A 16,405-nucleotide genomic window follows, 5' to 3' on the forward strand; every position below is an offset into this window, starting at 1 on the left:
GAGGAATGTGTCCCCGAAACTTCAACACTTCACTTCCCCCACTAGAGAATCCCCTCCTCCTCCCTCTGCCCCACCCCCAACTTTCCTCTTTCTTTCAAGCCTCTCCATATGGTTGCTAGCATCAGCCCCACGCACTACTACCACTGACCTTTCTAGTCAATGAGCAGAGGGGAAGCAATTTCCTGCTAAACAGCAACTCTTCAAAAAGGCTACATTAGCATACTGGTAAGCCTTCGCAAAGCAATTCAGAAACTGAATTTCCCCTTCTCAAACTCAAAAAGGAAAGACATCGCAAAGGGAAGGAAGAGAATGATGCTCGCAAGTTGCAACACAACAAACTTGCTTTAGCAACAACCGCAAAGGGAATTCAAATAAAAACTTGCTGGGCGACTCACTAGATGAAGAAAGAACAAACTGTAACAGATCTCTAAGACAAACCACAACACAGCGGGGAGTGTTGACACAGAGAGAGCGCGTGCACACGCGAGAGAGAGAGAGAGAAAGAGTGAGTGACGAAACATGATTGAGTAGGAAGCGTGCGTAATGTCACATCCGTAGTTAGCCACCAATGTGGCGGAGAGTGGAGTGGCGTGACATGCCTGGAGCTGTCAGACTTCCTGTTTATTGTGGTGAATAGACTCACACTCCACGGCCGCCATGTAGGCCTATGCAGTAACAAAGATATAGTAACAGATATTAGGGCTGTGACGGTCATGGAATTTTGGATAACGATAATTGAGCAGACAAAATTACAGCAGGCACCATAATAACTGTTAGAATAGCAAAACTTTATTTTTTATTACGCATCGTTTCTCGTCTCCTGACTACACGTGCTGCCACAGTAGTAGAATGAATCAAACGGGAGTCCCATTTCAAGTCAATGATGGCATATTGCGAGTGTACCATAAGAGTAAAGCAGGAAGTAACATTTTCTAAAACGTGCTGTGATATACTGATTCAACTCAACTGACGTTACAAAAAACACATTACAGTGAATGAGCTATATCAGTTAACATAACCTGAATGACAAGTCTACATTACCATAGACATTGCTTCACAATACCAGGCAGCCATTGCGGGTGTCCTAAGCATGTGACAAATGGACAATGTTTCTTTATTACGCCATTTTGTTATTGGTTCTCTGTTAAAACGATAAAATGCACAAAATTCCATGTGAATTCACAATTCAGCTGCCAGCAACTGTTAGGTTGTCACATTGCGTCCCTTTCAGATGGTCAAGCATTGCACCTGTACTACCATTACTGTACCTCAATTCCACCTCGCAAAGTTTGCATTTCTTTCTCATTTAACTTCTCATAGTAATGCCATAAAGGACTTTGTGGCTGTTGCTTGTCTTGCTCTGCCATTTTTCCAACTGGTGGAGAGAAGACTCCAAAATAATTGATTACTCGACTCACATTTCTGGAGTCTCTAGAAATCAACTCCTAAGATTCAGTATTTTTGGAACGGAGGAGACTGATCAGTTGCCATACTTCCGAGAACACAAACACTTGCATCTTTCATAGACGAGGGACGGAGAAAGAGGGGAGAAGCACAGTATAGGCAGGTCGGCCAACTAGGCAGACAGAGTCGGAACCATGAACAAGGCCCATTTAACCTGTTTGGGGTAGGGGGCAGGATGAAAAGTGCGCCCAAAGTAAACTGCCTGCTACTCAGGCCCAGAAGATAGGATATGCATATAATTTGGATAGAAAACTCTAAAGTTTCTAAAACTGTTAAAATGTATGTCTGAGTATAACAGAACTTATTTGGCAGGCGAAACACCGAGGACAAACCATCCAGGATTTTTTTAGGTGACCATGTTTTCAATTGGTTTTCCATGGGAATCTAGATTTCTGAGGCATCTGGTTGCAGTTCCTAGGGCTTCCACTAGATGTAAACAGTCTTTAGGAATTGGTTGATGTTTTTCTTTTGAGTAATGAAGTATGCCTATTCAGAACTAGGATCGAGTGTAGTGTACTGTTGTGTTTGGGGCGCGACCTAGCGCTTGCGCCACTTTCATTTTATCCGCTATTGAACACAGTTTCTTCCTTCAGTTATTCCGTCTGAAATTTTATCGATAATTTACGTTATAAAATACCTAAAGTTGTATTAGGAAAGTTGTTTGAAATGTTTGGACCAAGATTGCAGGTAACTTATTAGATAATGTTTCGTCATGTTGGGCGAGTTGGAACCGTTGTTTTTCTGAATCAAACGCGCCAGTTAAATGGACATTCTGGAGATTTAATGACAGAAATAATCGAACAAAAGGAGCATTTGTGATGTTTATGGGACATATTGGAGTGCCAACAGAAGATCTTCAAAGTCATGAATTATATCGTTATTTCTGAGTTGTGTCGCGCCTGGCGGGTTGAAATATGATTGTCATGTGTTTGATGGGGCGTTGTCCTCAGATAATAGCATGGTTTGCTTTCGCAGTAAAGCCTTTTTGAAATCTGACACTGTGGCTGGATTAACAAGAAGTTAAGCTTTAATTTGGTGTATCGCACTTGTGATTGTATGAAAGTAAAAATAAAAGAATTGTGCTCTGCAATTTCACTGGATGTTCTCGAAACGTTCCGCTAGCGGTACCCCCAGCCGTAACAGGTTACTAACAGCAATCAAGAGATGTATATCACAATGAAATGCTGTATCTTGCAATGGTTCACAACATCAGTAAAGCAGGGCCTATCCTCAATGAATTGGCTACGATATTCTACACACAACAGACTGAACACACACCCGCATCATTAGCCAAAAGAAAGAGCAGGCGAGGCAGTGTGAGGGACAGCAAGGAGGGGGGGGGGGGGGGGCAAGTAGTAAGAAATGTGCACATAGGTCTGGGTAATCTGTATCTCGCAAGGTCTTGTATGCCTCGCAGATTCACCAAAATAGCCTAAAGTTAAGACATTTTTATTTAAATAATAGGAGAGGAATAGGCTAGGTTACAACACAGAAAATAATCTGTTTTGTGATAACTGCACTGTGATCTAAGCTGATATATATTTACGGTTATTTTCCAGTCTTCATGCATAACCGTCAGTTATAAGGTACTTGAGCCAGCCCTATGAGCTAAAATACAACAGACTAGTAATCTTACAACATTTGAATTATAGGCTACACATAGATTTAAGATAAAACTACGCAAGTGATTGAACATTGCTTCTAAACCGTCATATAGGCCTACAGCAGACTACGACATATTACACCAGTCTTCATCTACAGAGTCAACTACAATTATACTCCCACCATCATGCTCTTTAACTTGCCCTGTGTTGTTTATTTCAGCCACACAGTAGAAGCACAGCGAACATGAAGCAGTAGGTAAATGGCCATAGCAATCAACTACACTCACAAATTCATTTAAAAAGTCACTTGGGCCCGCGAGGGAAACACTCAAAAACGAGAGAAAGAGGACGTTCTTCAAAATAAAATGATTGGGAAACTATTCCGTGCTTTGGCCTACATTTCACCAGATTGAGCCTTGTTATGGTTTAAACGTCCCAGAATGAGAGCTGAGGGCTCCAGTGTGGCGGGCCTGTGGGCCCTGTGTCGCCGTGACAGCACTAGCCACTTTTATCACCTCACAGCTACGGCTAAGAGCAGGAAGAGGAGTTGCCCTGCTTCCTCTCCTCCTGGCCCATAAATCACCTCTCCTCCCATTAAGCAGCTCAGCTCCTCCAGCACAGAGAGAGCTCCCACAGCCTCCCTATGACATTGCACCGTGGGGGAGGAGATGACAGTGTGTGTGCATGGGGAGGAGTGTGTGCGCCCATGTGCAGGGTGGTGAGAAGGGTTGGTGCGTGAGTGTGTAGGGAAGTAGGATAGTGGGGGGAGCGAGGTGCGCAGCGGGGCCATGCCAAAAGCTGCAAATTTGAATCCCTATGATCAGATTTGGCGTCTAAGCCGGAGGGCTGACCGTTCACCTAATTCCCTCTAGAGTGACAGATGTGGCTCGGTGCCAGGACCTTCTCTACGTCTCTCCCTTCCTCTCGCTCTCTCTGGTAGGAGGGATACGCCCAGGTGTGTGCGTGTCAGAGGGAGGGGCTTAGGTGTGTTAGTGAGCGGGAGAGAGAACAAGCTATAGGAAGAGTAGAAGACGGAGCAAGCGAGAGGTGGAGTGGGAGAGAGTTCAATCCGCAGGCTGGGTGCCGACCAATGTGTGTTTGGTGACGTGCGAGTGTGCAGTCAGGCATGCCCTGATGCAGGAGAGACGACGAGTTACCTGCCCGTACAAACACAGAGCCAGACCACCACAGCCATCCTTCAATATCAGACCTGCACATTCCCACCACCACTTGCTCTCTCTTGGGGTTAGACTACGTGTTGTCGACTCATCACTAGGGATGTGAAGAAAAAATGTCTTACCGTTAAAACACTTTTTTGCGGTTCTGTTAAACGATAAGAAAAATGCATAGATTTCCACATGAATTCACAATGCAGCTGCGCTAATGCCAGTGACAATTTGGGCCTCACAGTGTGTCCCTTTCAGATGGTTAACATGCAGACTAGACCGGGCACGTGCCTGCATGTTGATTTTGTCCATCCATACCAGACCAGCACACATTGGTTGAAATATCAAAACAATATTAAATTTGGGGGGGAGAGATATATACATTTTAATTGACATTAAGCTAGCTTGCTTTTGCTAGCTAATTTGTCCTGGGATATAAACATTGGGTTGTTTTACCTGAAATGCAAAATGTTATTTTCTCTGAATCTTTGTAGAATTTTGACCCATTTTGAGTCACAAAATCAGGTGTACTCTAATCCAACAATTAATACACAGATAAAAGGGGAAACCAAGTTAGTTTCTAGTAATCTCTCCTCCATAGAAAAATAGTAAAAATAAAGAAAAGCCCTGGAATGAGTAGGTGTCCAAACTTTTGATTGGTACTCATTTTTGGTTTTGCACATTCACAAGCAAATCTGAACGAGACACATTGTGCAAATGTACAAAGTTAAAACGCATGCTTGTCTGAAGGCAGAACAGTACAGGCTTTGGAGCAGCATGTGTACACGCTGTGTCTGTGTGGAGTCGAGTCGGTAGGGCAACGGTCTGCATGCATTGCGCGGAGAAGATGGGGAAGGAGCAGACGGGTCAAGAACTGAGAGGAGAAAAAACACAAGGAAATCAAAAGATCGCAATGGCAGCTGTACAGAAAACTCATCCAAAAGGGCTATGACTTTTGAAAACAAAGCAGGAAAAATAAAAAACCTCAACGAAGACCTAAAATGCTTCCTATTGTAATTTCTGCTCAGCTTCAGACGAATTCTGTGCTTCAGTTGCACTTCACTTGGAGGACAATTGACAAACGGGCATTCTGTCAGCAGTCAACACTCGGACTGGTGTGTACCTACTTTCTCCTCGGAGTAGCCAGTCCACTTTTCTCCAGTATGATGCAAGATTAACTTCAAGCAAAACATACGGAAATGTAGCCAGTTACATTCTTTCTATGAAAAACATTACAAATGATGTCCATGCATCGTTATGCAAAAATACCTTGCTTTTTCATTGTAAGCTCTTTTACTTGTGTGGCTGCCAGACAAATAGCGTTGCACTTCTGTTGTCATCTGATGAAAATGAATCCATTTTCTGCACTAATGTATTGTCTGTGAATGGAAACTATTGTTGCATGTCCCTGATTACTACTGAAAAAAATATAATACTTGACTTTCAATAAACTGCACACCCCTTCTCAATACACATCTGGAATCACCTGCTCCCGCTTTGTCCTATTGTTCTAATTACAAACACAACTGGTTCAACTTTTTGGGGGATCTACAGTAAGCCTCAATGTAAAATAATGTGACAGGTGAAATGAAGAATGCAATCTGCTTTATCTTCTAACATATTTGACAAGTTGACTGCTGTTATTTACTTAAGTAGCTACAAATACATTTTTTTAACTAGTTACCGGTACCCGTATACGGTATACCACCCAAGCCTTCAACAAAACACTTGCATCTTTCATAGCGAGCTAGTGAGAAACGAAAGGGATGGGCACAGTATAGGCGGTTGGCCACAAAGACATAAGCCTAGTGCACGGTTCTATCGGCAATCAAAAGCATTCACTCGCAATGGAATGATGTATCTCGCAATATTTTGGGCTTGCGAGGTCTCGCAAATTCAGTAATCATCAACGAATAGGCTAAGATAGAGATGAGCAAGATGCAACACTTTGCTCTCACACAGTGCAAGTGCACAAGTTCACTTCACGCTGTCCACAGCGTGGTGGTAGCCAGGGCACCAAAACAGTGGAGAATTTTTGCCTCGAGCTTCACTCTTAGGGTCTTCACAGTTAAACTTTTTTGTAAAAATAGCCTCGGCTACACATATACTTTAATGTAAACTTGTCGCAAATCGACCGCACACACTTGCCCGACAGTTGCTAGCCTCTAAACAAGGCAGTGTAAACAGAAGGGTCTCATTTAACCACACAAAGAAAAGTATGAAAAAGATAGAATTGAGTACCTTGAAATAGTAACCTCCTGTTACATTCTGAAAATATTGCCATACTTTTAAATCTCAAGGCAGGTTTTTTGCTTGACTGCACTGAGCACCAATTTTCTTTTACCTCATAATGACTTCGTTGATATAGATCAAACTAAGCCTGTTTTTTTCTAAGTTAAGCGCTCTAAGGCTACCGCATTAAAGTTATCTAGCTATGGTTCAACTAAAGATTTGAATTTGGCTATAGCCAGCACATATTTGATGCAGAAATTAAATTTTGTTAGCTAGCTAGTTAGCTTGCTAACGTTAAATAACTGTGTAGCCTATATTATAATAATGACACTGATAACATTACTGTACTTTTACATTTGTATATCATTAATGATATGCTAACGTTACTTGATCATGAAGCATGTTCGTTAACTAGCTGGAGTTAACTGTGTATTGTCAGCTCATTTAATTTGTACAGACGAAAAAATAAACTAATTGACTGCACATGGTTGTGGATTGTTGCATTATTGAAGAGTGTAATATGGTTTGGTTGCATTACTCCATATTGTAAGGTTGTAAGGAAGAAAGGCTGCTCAGATTGTTAAATCATTTGTGCTTACTTGCTAGTGTCTACTGTGATATTTAAGGTCAATTTGAGCGGTGGAAAAATAATTTAGTGTTACCCGCCGCAACGAAAGGTAAGGCAATGACGTAATGTGAATTGAAAAGTAGAAATCTTTGGCCACTCTGCTCCTCAGACGCTATCTCTCGTAGTGGGAATAGGGAGGAAATTGACCCACTATGCAGTTTACTTTGCACCTACTTCCTATGGCTGAGTCAATATTTAAATTACACTATTTTCCCAGGCCTTTATATCCTATCTTCTAGTAATGCTATAACACAGAAAAATGTATTGTGATAAATGAATCGCCATGCAGTTTATGGAAAAATAATTAGTTACCTTTTTATAAGATCCCAATTTCGTTTAATTGCTCACATCCATACTCAGGCCTACTTTTTTTTTTTTTTTTTTTTACACTGCTAGTCGACAGCTCTGTGTCAGTAACTACCATTATACGCGAAACTAGTTACAAAATGGACTGTAGCAAGCTTAAAATGCAACAGAATAGAGGGACTAGTTATTTCTCCCTCTACTCTCTTGATGGTTGGAAATGACACTTTTTTTCAGGAAATCCCCAAAACGTAAACAGGAGGCATTTCCTGTGGGCCACATACTAGGCCTGGTTGGGAGGCCATGTCACATACAACAACAATACAATTTTTACTTTATCACCAACAGTCAATGCATCATAATAATTGCCTTTCATTAGAAATACTATCAGAACATGGCCTGGCACGTGGATGGTAGGCAGACCGTGTGGGGGAGGGAAGTTGTAAAGTTGATTGCGTGACCATAGGTCTTTCATAAGAGGTACTCTACTGTTCTGGTTTGAAGGCTGGCTCTCCCAACTGCTCTGCTGCTATTGACAAGAGCACCAGAGTGAAACACACAGACAAGCTTATAGGGGGAGGACTTCAATTCAAATCAGAAAAAACAAAACACCACAAGTATCAATCTGCACCGTGTCATGGTTGGAAACTTCCTGAATTGTTTGTTTCATATGCAAAAGGTCTGATTAAAGTCGTCACAGATTTGTGAAGACAGAAGTTTCCAAAAATGATCTTGTCCACGCCGTTCAACCAAGCCAAAATAATTTCTTGAGAGTGCTCCGATAGTTTCTTTCGACACGGGAGCAAATTTCTGCCACTCAATTTCACAAGACTACAGAAGCACGGGAATACTTCACAAACATCCTAAATTAATAATGGCGTATGTTCTTTATCTTTAATGATAACACAAATGAGGTCAAATGTGAGAGTAGTTAGCAAGCTTAACTAAGAGAATAGTTTCACTTCAGGGTGTCTGAACTAGTTGTTAGAGGGGCTGTGTCCTCAAGAAATCACCATGCTACAAGAAGAAGGCCTGGTTTGTTGTTTGTTGGCTACTGGCTGGACCTCTGCTTGGCTAGACGTATGCTTATCGAATGACACTAAGTCATTTTCACTTGACATGTTGAAAAGAACAAAAACAATTTGAAGACAAGTGTAACCTCACAGATCAGTTAGAAGACAAATTACTTCTGAAGTGTCCTAACCAAACTGTAAACATTTCTAGATGAATTGTCGTAATCAACCGTCTGCGCTTTTCTTTGTAGATTCAAAGCAGAGTGAAGTTCAATTGAATAAACACTGCCAGTCTAACCACACTTACTCAAAAACCAAAAGTTATGGTCACAGAGGTCTTATAATATGAATAAAAGGCCCTAAAGAGCTCTTAATTTCTGGGTCCCACTAATCCAAGGCTATGTGATTCAGCAGTGGCCTTAAGAGCCTTGTGGATTGCCATGGTATGGTAAAACCACCTGTGGTGTCTCCCTCCCTGAACCCCAGAGTACAGGCAGTGCATCAGGTCCCAGCAAGGGGCTAGCTCTCCAGAGGCACACCACCAGCATTCCTTTTATCTACCCCACCCCCTCCCAGGGCCCCCTCCTTACCTAACCCACTGCAAACTCCCTCCCACCACCTACCCCACAAGAGGCTTGCGCCTGAGCATAATTTATACCTCTGCTCCACTGGGGGAGAGGGGGGGGGGGGGAGCATGCTGATGTGCAGATGGGGAAGAGGGTATGGGATGTGTCTGTTGTGGGTAGCTAACTGCACAAAGAGTGTTTGAATGTGACTGGATGTGAGCAGTGGGGCGATCGAGTAGGGAGGCAGGGGGGGGCTGAGGGGCAGGCAATATGCTTGGGCTGGGATTTGAGTGAGGGGGCAGGAGGGGCTACGGGAATCTGGTTGTTTTACGCACGGCTGCCTTGTTAATGGACTTTATTTTTTCTTTACAGTAGGGAGGGGGAAACAGGAAGGAGTTCTGTTTATGCAATCTGCTCTCTGCTTTAAATACGTGGGCTTAATATCTCCCCCCCAACAAATGTCACTGTCCAAATCAGGGGCCTTTTGTGGTCAAACATGGGGCAAAGGAGGAGTAAGAGCGGTTGTATGCGTGTACACGTGAAAGGTAGAAACAGTCGGCATGGGGAATAGAAGAGGCTGTCAGTGATATATTCAGCAGAACTTTGACCTTGACTCCAAGGAAACAGCACCACAACGCCTTCCTCTTTGGCACTCCTCGTCTGACTGGCTACCCAACAGCTGAGGTACCTGCTGCAGGGTCAGCCGGGGTAAAAGCCCCTTTGTGTCAGCCTGTTGCAGGCCTGGGGCAGGAGGGGGAGAAAGAGGAGTTTTAACTTCCTGTCAAGGATGTCTGGCCCAGGAGAATAAAAACATATAAAGATGGGGAAGAGAAAAGTAAGGTTGGGCGGAATGCAGGTTCATATACAGTCATAACTTGACGTCAAAAAGTAACTTCTGCAGATGATATCCTTCTCCTTCCCGTGGTGTTGGAAGAGGCTGTACTGGGAGGAGGATGCATCAACACCCTGGAAAGATGGTGGTGCACTCCCTCATAACACTGAGTGATAAATAGCTGTACTTTAGCTGAGTTTTGTTTGCAAACCTAGGATCATGTGCAATTACAGGTTATTTGTATCTAAAAAATAGGCCAGATCATACTAAATTTGTTCCAATAAAAATGTTACAGTTATGTTGAGATGACATTTGAGCAATTAACTGGTGCCACAAATAACATGTGCAATGCTAGTCTTAATATGGTACATTTGACAGTTTACAAGACAGTTAAAAAAACCCAGAACCTCCATTTATCCCTCCGTTTTCCAAGAATCAATTGCAGGAATCCCGGGGCCTCCCAGAGGAGCTAAATCATTTCCCATGCTGAAAAGTATTCAGACAGTCAGCGGCTGGGTGGGAGGTGGTGGTCTAGACTTACCTATGCGCAGGAGAAAGCTGGAAGGCCGGAGCCTCCAGCCAGGGTTACTGGTTTTAAGACACTCCCTCGGGGAAGATGATTTCTGTCAGTGTCTGTCCTGATGCACTTCTGACTGAACGAAGGCCTACACATTGTTCCCAACACCCTGATCAACAGTCAGGTATTTTCATAATGTAAAATGGTTACGGTTGGGATCAGGGTTCAAGGTAAACTGACCCCAGATCTTCTGGTTAAGGGCGTGAGGGACAGGAAGAGGATTACCCTGGGTCAGGATGGGAGGGGGGCGGGGGACTGTGTGCCTCACTTCCTCTTCCACTGCTACTCTGTGTACACTGTAGAGGCTGCATTCACTTCCCACTCCAGTGGTGGGACTCAATTGTCATGAACTGTGCATCCTTTTCTGCTGCTGCACTGATATCACTGGACAGGTGAAAGCGATCCCTTGTTGGTCTTTGCTTCCGTATTGCTTTCACCCATCATTTCAAATTGATGAAGGAAGGACCTACTTAGACTAAGTCTATAAAAGGTCTGTAAATCTCCTCTAGGCTATATTGAGATTCATTATCTCTCAGATCTTAACACTTAACCACTATACTGAATCTCGGCTGTGACTGTGCCGTTGTTTGAATGAGAGGATAGTATTGTTGCCTGGCTACCCAAGCGCCTTGCTCTCCACAATTGGTCTGGATCCGAGTCCCTTCGACAATTTCTAGAACACAAATGCATTCTAACCATTCTGATTGGTCCCAGAGCCAGAACACAGGTGGGTAAAGCTGCGTTTGGAAAATGGGTCATTGGCTTTGATACTCTGGTTAAAGATTGTCCAATCACGTATGACTTTGTTTTGTACAACACCCCTAATTTTAACATCGCCACACAGATGACAACGATGGCAGTCTCTGACTGAAGTATGTTGTGAACAGAGCAGCGGAAGAATTCCAGTTGATTAGTCAGGCAAATAGCACTGAGGGAAATGGCAATTCAATGAATGAATGGGATAGACAGATGGGAAAAAAGACTCTACTTCAGCCATAATAACTAGATGGAGCGACTGCTGTATGAAAATGAGCCATCTAGAAATACATGGTTGACAAAGCTTCCTCGCATGAGCCATACGATGATTAGAGTGAATAACAATGCATCTTATCAGCTGTGGCCAATCTATAATATGTTCTGTTTAGAAGAAAGGAACTGTGACACACAAACAAGGCTTAGGGGCTGGCTAGTCTACACTTCAGATAGAAGCAGCATCTCATATTCCCTTCAAGAAGAGTGGTCCATAAGGCCCGGACTATGGGAGGTAGAAAGGTAGTGCAAGAGAGGGGGGGACAGCGGGGGCTGCTTTTACAGGCACAACGGGCCACCACAACACTTCTGCAAACCCCGGACCTGGAGAGGAGTGGCAGAGAGGAGCAGAGCGGCGGGGCATGACAGAACTATGCTCAACTTCTTCCACAGAGGAGCAACTGCCGCCACATAACTTAACAAAATGGCAGCCATAACAATGAGTGGTCAGATCAGATCCACACAGACAGTGCCCATTGTATTCATACAAGGGCTCAGTTGGGATTGAGAGTACCTCTGACACTGGGGATCAGATGAGAATGCCGAGACATGATTAGGACTGCAGTTCCAGGTCAAGGTGTTAGCCAAATAGGAGCAAGGCAGGAAAGATGGGACTACACAGCAGGTGTGTTTCTGACACACATTACTGTAACTCAATACATCCTGGTTTGAATTCGAATGAAACTACATTAGGTCTACATTTTGAGATTTGTGTGCCACTCAAACTGCTGTGGCATCAGACTGATTTAGTGGATATGGAGGAGAATGAAGTACCTTTCCTTTTACACATGGGCTTATATATGAAATGATAACCATTTATTTCCCTACAAATCTGCCAAAATATCGTTATTGACTCCTTTCAAGTGAGAACTTTTCTAAGGATAGTGTGCCAGCTAACTGCCTCTTCAAACGGTGCCTCTGAGCAACTTAAATTGTCATAACAGTACTTTACCAATTAAGTCCCGGTAGTAGTTTGAATAATATATAATAACATATGCCAGGGATCATCAACTAGATTTAGCAGTGGGTCCTTTTTTTCTTGACCGGATGGTCGGAAAATAATTACAAATAATTTGTTGACAGCAAACTAACCGCAAGAAGCTCAAACAGATATATTTGACTAAAACAATTTCTAACCTTGATTATATTTGTATAAGTTCACATGTGAATATATTATGCACTGGAAAACTTGGGAACAGATTTCCAAAATTAAAATACCTTGGAGCTGATTTTATGGTGTTTACAGTCCAACAATGAAATTTAAAAACAACCGTGTTTTTTGGGGGCTCAGAAAACTTTGGCCCACGTGCCACCAGCTGAGGGACCCTGATCTATGCCATTTAACAAACGTTTATACAAAGTGAATTACAGTGCATACATCGATTCCCAGGTGGTTCTGGGAATCGAACCTACTAAACTGGCTTTACCAGCACCATGCTCTACCAACTGAGCAACAAAGTGACCACTGTGCAACTGAAACCAGAAGTTAATGTAACAGTATTGCTTCCATCCCTCTCCTTGTCCCCACCTGGGCTCGAACCAGTTACCCTCTGAACACAACTGCCTCCCATTAAGCATTGTTACCCATACCTCCACGGCCCTTGATTGAAAACGCAAACAGTGCGCATCGCTAATTAGCTAGCCTTTTCACACCGGTTACATAAAGACGCCTTGGACGGGCCACAGCTTCCCAGCGTGCATTGCTCTACTCATCAAAGTGGGTTGACGGAAACTAAGTTAATTTTTACAGCAGAAAAAAAAAAAATAGGTCACTGTACACAAGGCCACCCCAGTGTTCATTGTCAATGGGGCAACAGTCTTAAATGGTCAAAATGACTACATTGAATTTGTCTTTTTCTCAACTATCTCCCACCTTACATTTTAAGTTTAGTTTCTCAGGGCTGGTCTTTAGGGATCCACAGTGTATGCTGGTTAGGGTCCTGTAGTTACATATGCGGCTAAGATCGGTGACTGGGTTTTGCATCTTAAAATAACAAAAACATGATTGGGATTTAAGAGCATTGTTTATACGCAATGCACGACACTTCTAGGCTTCAAATCTGATCTTGAATACTTCTGGTCAAACCACAGGTTCCAGACAAAAGATAGAGATGAACCTGCATAATATCATTCAAATGTTCTCACAGGGAGAAGAGATACCTTTCGAAGTACACTTGTGGCAGGATGGAGCAGAAATTCCAAGTTCATCATCCTACGAATGAGCTTGAACTAATACATGGCCCTGAAAGAAAATTAACCATCTTGTTATCGGTATACATTTAAAATAAATGTTTAGAGCTAATAAACTGCTTTATGATAAAGATTTGTCAAAAACAGTTAACTAGTAGTGGGGTATAAAGAACTCCATAGCACTGGTGCCACTGCCAAAAACTTTTGTTCAACAGAACCCCACCGCACTACACCCGGCCCCTTCATAAAGTCAACGCAGCTATAAAAGTCCGTCGGAAAGCAGTACCTCAACAACCACAAGAAAATGCAGACTATGGGAGAAGCTACAATACCGAATAACATCTGTCCCGCCCGCCATACCCGGGGCCTCTTATCTGTTGGCGGAGTGGGCCGACATACATTAGAAGCTGCCATCTTAGGTTAGAGACTCCGCAAAAGGTGGGGGTAGTACTTCGGTGATATTTCACGGGATTCTCGATTATCAATTAACGTAGCTTGTTCGTTCAACAAACCATCGTTATTTACTATGCGAATAGTTTTCGTTAAATATCTATTCGTTCTTGTTCTATTATAAAGGGTTGAAAGTAGACACTGGCAACACGCATTATGCGAACTCTGACTGATTACAACGTAATGGAGAGGGAGAGCAACACGGTCGGGAAAATGTTGGAAAATAATGCCAGCTTGTATTTAGAAATTCAGCCACCCACAATAGAGCAGCAGGTGTTTTAAAATCGAAAAACGCTGGATGAACAGAGGGTAACAAGTTAAGAAAGTTATCCATAATACTGTAGCTACACATCTCTTGATAAACAAGCCCTCTTATCAAACTTTAAAACGCGGAAACGCATGAAACAAACTGCAACCGGTTTACTTGCTGTTGAACAAAGTGGCATTCGCCATCAAAGTAGCCCATTAGCACATGATTAGCCTCTGGGCTAGCAGCAAGACAATGAGGGCTATGATACAGTGGTCAAATGTTGGCTACAAGCACAACTTCACTATAAGCAATGGGCCACCTCCAACTAGCTAGCAGCAGGCTAATTAAGCTACATTATTAAGCACGTTTTGGACGGAAACGCACCGCTAACCTCGGGTTATTCCCTTCAAAATACGAAATTCTCTCTAACCATCGAAGCCGAAAATCAGTGTTTTGATTAAAGCCCATGTACTTTAACAATTATATGGATATATCAGGGCGAAAATGTAGAAGGCTAACTAAACAGGGATGACCGTCTGGCCTCAAGCAACCCCCTGTCCATCGTCCTATAAAACACTGCGGACAGGCTACTTTTCACCCCGTCGTTATCAAGTTAAATCCCATGTGAATACTCAATTTATGAAGTACAAGTTTAACTATAGTCAAAATCCGATTGTGTGGTTTACAATAACAAATTGCCTGTTTGTCACAGTGCATCCAGGGAATCTCCCCCGCGCTAGCAATCTATACTAAGGTTACTCACTCATTCATCTCGGCCACTGACTCACCTCTACGTTCGAGCCACCTCGTGTCTCACTAGCTAGCGCAACACACAATTAGCTAACCCAAGCTAACGAACACTCACTCTTGCCTATTGTATTACAAAGGAAAAAGTCACAATTCAACATTTCTAAACTCAAGTTGTTCACATTTGTCTGTGCTTACTGAGAGAGCTCACCGTGTTGGCGAATATTCTTCACTTGGTGAAAAAACTCAGGACTCACTCCGCTCAGTGCAGGGGGTTTCGAGCTAAACTTGCTAACTGTAGTTAGCATTTTAACATGGTAATTTACGGACGTTCAATGACTTGTTCTAAATGAGAGAGGGGGAACACAATTCCCTTTTCAGAATAAGTTTTCCACAAAGTTGTTGACTAAATAGACGTCCCAACTACCAAACCAACTTCCATGGTATATTAAAAGTCGATTGTAAGTGGGATCTAGTTTTCAAACATTACTATAAAATGGTTATTTACAGGTAAGAGTAACACACAACTAGCTAATTTACCATGTGAACAAACTGAACTGAGGGAGTACGGAATCCAACCATTTAAAAAGAGCATTGCTCGCTTACCCAACTAGCTTGGTCAGTTCAGGGTTTCGCAAATTAACTCCCGTAGTAGCTATCTCCAGTAAATTCCTTTCTGGTCCGTTTATAAATAAATTCAAGTTATTTCATAAATTTTCGGCGTGTCGTTATCCCTTCCTCACCGACTCTGCCTCTCTCCTTTGTGTTAATTTCCCTCAAATCGAGTTTAATCCGATCGATCCCGGCGGTCGCGTTCTCGAGTCCTCTCCTCCAGACATTCGCTCACCTTCTACGGGTAGGGGGCGCGTTCATGGCTCCAATGGATAAACATGCGTGCGCGTGATGACCCTACTGGGCTGTGACGAATGTGCACTTTATTATTCATTTATTGTAGACGCTATTAAATATATACCTTTTCATTTCTTATTTCGGCGTAGGGTTGTAAGAGTTATTCATACATTTAGTGGTAATTTTGTAAATCATTTCCCGTGTACAGATGCTAATAAAAGCGTGGCAGAGCAGAGTTGTGTAACGAGTAAGAAAACGTGTGTCGTGGATTCAAGTTGCTTCTCAAATGATAAACCCTATCACTTTTCAGGGGATAATAAAAAATATATATGTATATTTTAAATCTGTTTCAACCTGAAATGATGGACCTTTAAAAGCTCACCACGAGTTTAAGACAAGCGTTCTCAAATGAAATGGATCTGTACCACCTGCAATGAGTGGATGATTTTTTTTATTTGTGCATGGTGCATCAGTTCGACCCCCGAGAATTGAGTTTCCTTATTCC

General features: G+C 42.7%; 1 protein-coding gene across 3 annotated transcripts in view; it reads right to left on the reverse strand.

Annotated features, from left to right (window-relative positions):
* Nucleotides 1-15,972, reverse strand: part of chd7 (chromodomain helicase DNA binding protein 7) — an 83,459-nt gene extending 67,487 nt beyond the window's left edge. For 2 of the 3 annotated variants that reach the window (XM_036985768.2, XM_036985766.2), the window contains exon 1: nucleotides 15,658-15,972. The gene's annotated coding sequence lies outside the window, so the exon portion shown is untranslated. The remainder of the gene's footprint in view (nucleotides 1-15,657) is intronic. The other variant, XM_036985767.2, reaches the window with a different exon arrangement.
* Nucleotides 15,973-16,405: the final 433 nt, after the last annotated feature.

This window comes from Oncorhynchus mykiss, chromosome 8 (genome assembly GCF_057628025.1).
Source record: "Oncorhynchus mykiss isolate SJ-2025 chromosome 8, ASM5762802v1, whole genome shotgun sequence".
Taxonomy (NCBI): domain Eukaryota; kingdom Metazoa; phylum Chordata; class Actinopteri; order Salmoniformes; family Salmonidae; genus Oncorhynchus; species Oncorhynchus mykiss.